We start from the raw sequence: 4,951 nt of genomic DNA on the forward strand, positions 1-4,951 counted from the left end.
AATGCCATGCCACAATAGCTACCAAAATGACAAGAGGGTTTGCCCTTTCACATAGAATTCCCACTATTGGAATTTATAGGTACACTTGCCTGTATATGAAATAGCATCTTCAGCATTGTTCATAGTAAGAAAGAGGAGCTAGTTAAAAAACAATGCCACATGCACACAACAGGATACTGTGCCACTAAGAGAGAAATTAGGATGCGCTCCTTTTCCTGACACGATAAGATTACTAAGACATGTTATTCAGTGGAAGGGAGAAAGAAGCAAAATGGTGCAGAGCTAACTTTTGTCTAAGAAATGGAGGACAATAGGTATATGCATAAAGAAACACTGAAAGGTAGAAAAGATTAATGAAAATGGTTCCGTTGGGGGACAAGAGGAATGGAGTAGATCAGGGCACAATACAAGACCCTCGGTGTATTTCTTTATTAGAATTTTGATATTAGAGTCATGCAAATGCTTGCTCTCCACAGAAATTTTTTTAAAAATAAGGAAAGACACACCCAACCATGTCTAGGTGTCAGTGGTTCACAGTGTGGCTTCTGACAGTGGTACAGGGCAGTGCAAAGAGTTTTGATAACTACTTAATTTTTGAATACCAACCTGTGTAAGGCAGGGGCTGAGAGGGGGCTCCAGAGGGAGAGACAAAGATCCAGGCCTGCCCTGGAGGCACTTGCTTATTAACATGTGAGTTAACAGCTGGTGATGACACACTGGACTGAGAGGCACTTCAGAGGAGAGTGCCAGAAGCTGTGGGGCTTGGAGGAGCAGCTAGCTGGGAAGAGGGCCAGAGAGGGTCATAGAATTCCCCACAGGAGAATGGGGCTGGAGAAAAGTAGGAATGAGGAAGCTGGGAAGAGAAAGAATATACATACGGAGGCTCAGAAAGGCAGAGAGCAGAGGAACTAGGTGTGGCAGAGTTCAGTGTGTGGGTCGGGGAACTGCAGGGAGTTCAACACGGCTGAGAGGGAAGGGGAGTTGATGTGTGATTGTTGGGATGTCAAAGGCGAAAGAGAAGTGATCTGATCATAAAGGTCCTTCCTTATTGGTCGTTCTGTGACAGATGGTGCTTGTTTGGCTACCATTATCTTTTCTCTCTTTATGCAGTCTCCATTTTTGCTTAGCATATGGCCTCTTGGATGAAAGACTATACTTACTAGCCTCCGTTACAAATGGTATGGTCATGTGACTAAGCCCTGGTCAATGAGATGTAAATGAAATTGATGTGCGGAACTTTTTCTTCCTTTCCCTTGCTGGTGGCTGGAATGCAGATGTGATGACTAGAACTAGAGGGCATCTTGGGCCAGTTGGAAGACATGTGTAGAGGTGCATAGAGCATTGAGAGTTAAGTGCCAACATTTATGTAAGAGAGAAATAAATTTCTGACTTAGTTTTAGTTACTACAAAGGTTTTCTGTTCCTTGCAGGAAAATACAATACCAATTAACCTGGGTTTTAAATTTACACTCTCTATCATCTTTGGTGGTTTAGGACAATGTTTCTGATATATCTAAAATCTCTTCCATAGCTCTATCTCAAGCTAAGAACCCAGGTTTAGCCCCTGAATATTTTTGGTCTACACCATGTCTTTGAATGAACATTTCCTTATTCTTTCTATCTGTTTGGTAATGTTTTTTAAACCATTGACAAGTCATCTCCTTCAAGTTTGATATCACATGTTGAAATCAAGTCAGTATGGCAGAGTGCTTAAAAGTGTGGACTGTAACACCAAATTGCTGGGATTCAAATCCTGCCTCTGTCACTTGTCAACTGTGTGACTTCAGATAAGCTATTTCCCCATCTTTGAAAAGATGATGGTCCTTCCTTCATAGCCTACTTGAGAAGATCATCTGATATACTATAATACATGAAGAGCAATTAGCACAGAGCCTGGTGCTTGGTAGCCTTCCAGTAAATATTGATTGCTATTTACATTTATGGTTTTCCATGTTTGAAAATCTCTAGGCACATTTCAAACATAGTTATAGAGTCAATCACATGTGTCCTCTCTGTGTAGGTACAAAGAACTGACATTGTAGTACCCATAACACATGGACACACGTAGAACCCATATCTCCTTATGTTCCAGGGTGATGATAATACCTGTGAAAGGATTTTGTCAGTGGTGCAGAGACTTATAAAGGAAAGAGTCCGGTATTATCTCCTTAGCCCCTTTTCCTCTTAATGCTCCCAGGCAGGCTTCCTCATGCCTGCCCTTCCCTCTGAGATTTGTGTTACCCTTAACACTTTCCCACCTGGTTCTCCTGGGTGACAGAAGCATCACGGGAGAGACGCCTTTCCCCTGGCCATCATCACCATATACACTGAGCCACTCTGTGCCACTCCTTACCTGCCATCCCCCAAATGGTGCAATAAACAGAGAAAATTATTCCCTTAGGCATTGCTCTCATTGGCAGGAAGAATGAGGTGAATATAAAGTATCTGGCATGGAATTATAGGGGAGCTTCTATAGGAGGCATCTCACACCTCTCAGGTAGGGCCCAAGAATGCCTCCAGAAGATGCATGTTGGATTGTGCATACCTGCTCTTGAATTTAGGAAAATTATTTGATGAAGACTATGGGTTTTGTAGTGAGCCGGCCTGGATTCAAATTCTGGCTCTGCCACTTTCTTCCTGTGCAAATTTGGGCAAAGTTACTTATCTGCAAGTGGGAAAGGCATCCCTGCCCTGACATAATAAATATGACAATAGGAGCATGCCACATGTAAGTATGTGTGATGTAGCTCCCAGCCCCCGTTACACATGATAAATGTATTGAACAAGTGAGAACTTAGCCCTCATTAAACCCTTAGCTGAAGTCCAGTGTGTTTATATGCATAACTATTTCTCCCCAATGAGATGTGCCATATAGTTTCCTTCCCTCTTTCCTTCCTTCCTTCCTTCCTTCCTTCCTTCCTTCCTTCCTTCCTTCCTCTTTCTTTCTTTCTTTCTTTTTTTCTTTCTTTCTTTCTTTCTTTCTTTCTTTCTTTCTTTCTTTCTTTTCTTTTCTTTTCTTTTCCTTTCTTTCTTTTCCTTCCTTTCTTCCTTCCTTTCTTTCTTTCTTTCTTTCTTTCTTTCTTTCTTTCTTTCTTTCTTTCTTTCTTCCTTCCTTCCTTCCTTCCTTCCTTCCTTCCTTCCTTCCTTCCTTCCTTTCTCCTTTCATCTTCTTTTTTTTTAAATCTCTGGAATTCTCTGCAAAGGCTAACATATACCTGTATCAGTTAGCTTTTGCTGTGTAACAAACTAACTTAATACTTAAAAATAATAACTGTTATTCAGCTCATCATTTTTCAGGTTGGCAAATTGTGCTGGGCTGTTAAGGAATTTTGGTCTAGGCCGCACTCTGCTTATCTCACCAGGCTCATTCATGTGTCTGTGGTCAGCTGGAGGGCCAGCTGGGGAGGCTGGTTTATCATAGTCCCACCTTGGACGGCTGATGACTGGGGCCTCTGATCCTCCAGCAAAATGGCCAGGGCTTGATAACACAATTATTGCCAGGTCCAAGAGCACCAAAGAGACACAAGCACCCTCCAAGACCCAGATTCTGTCGCCATTTTCTACTGTCGTGTTATCTAGAGCAGGTCACCTGGCCAAGCCAATGTGGGAGGGAATACCTGAGGCATGGAGACAGAGGGTGTGAACAAATATGGGCCCATTGTTGTGACAGTCTACCTCAGGCCTCAGAGTAGAATTTTAATAGCTGTTTACCAATGGAGGGGTACAATCCGGCCCCTTTCCAGGCTGGGCAGCTTTCAGAAGCCAGGAGTCTCTGCTTTGTTTTCTGAGGCCAGCATCCCAGTCAGCTCTACTGCACCAGTACCATGGGCTCCATATTGGCAATCAGGTGTGAAGTACCTGCCCCTCTTGTTGATTGGCTACACCTAAGAAGAGAAGGTGTGTCCCTCTCCTCATGGAGAAGCCTGGGGACTCATGTTTCAAATTCTGGAGGTACCGTCACTTAGTTGTTTGTATGAAGGCACTCGTTACTTGTGCGGTGCAGGCTGTGCAACCACATGTGCCAGTATCAAGGCCTCTAGCAGAGCCTATTTCTGGTGGATGAGAAGGGATTCCAGCTCCACAGGGGAACCAGGCCACAAGATAGGCAAGAGGGAGGGAAGAGTTTGCACAGCCACAGATCCTCATGTGTTTCATGAGGAGGCTGGTCTCCAGATCTCATTTTCCTTATCTGTAAAGTGAGCTGCTTGCACCAGAGACTCTCAGAGAAGTTCCCTTCCAGCTCTAATCTCAGTGGTTCACAAAATATAAAACAAGAGTTAATGCCACTCTAGTTGAGGGGAGGGAATGAAAAGGGGAACTAGCATTTATCTGGCGCCTATGATATACTAGGCCTATGACATATATACTATATATCTATGTATCTTGTTTGATTTTCATACCAAACACTCTGTCAGATGGGTATAATTAGCTCTGTTTTTGCAGAGGTGGAACTGGGATTCAGAGAGGGTAAGCGACTTGTCTGAGGTCCCACAGATGGTAAATGACAGGGCCGGGATTTGAACTGTGGCACCAGAGCACGTTCCCCGCTAACTGCCACAGCAGAGCCCAGGTGGATGGCAAATGACTTGTCTGTAACACACACCCCAAATATTCCACTGACAACCGCGGCTTGCCCAGAGGGAACAACAGTTGTCAACATGAAACCTGGCCATGAATGGGGGCCTGGGCAGCGATAAGGTGCTTAGCACAGCATCATGAATGAGGAAACAGTGCAGCTGATCCTCGGCCGGAGGGCAGATCATTGGCTGGAAGCCGACTCTGTGTGGGGAGAATTGGCTGTTTACTGGAGATAATAAAACAGGAAACATTTCAACATTAAGGTATATGAGTTTTGGCAGGGGAAGATTTGATGACTTAATGATGAGTACTGGAGGCTAATTTGAAAACAGCAGATATCTCCAGCTATACCTAAAATAGTAGGCTGATCTCTT

The sequence above is a fragment of the Myotis nattereri genome (assembly GCF_964212035.1).
Source record: "Myotis nattereri genome assembly, chromosome: 1".
Classification (NCBI taxonomy): Eukaryota; Metazoa; Chordata; class Mammalia; order Chiroptera; family Vespertilionidae; genus Myotis; species Myotis nattereri.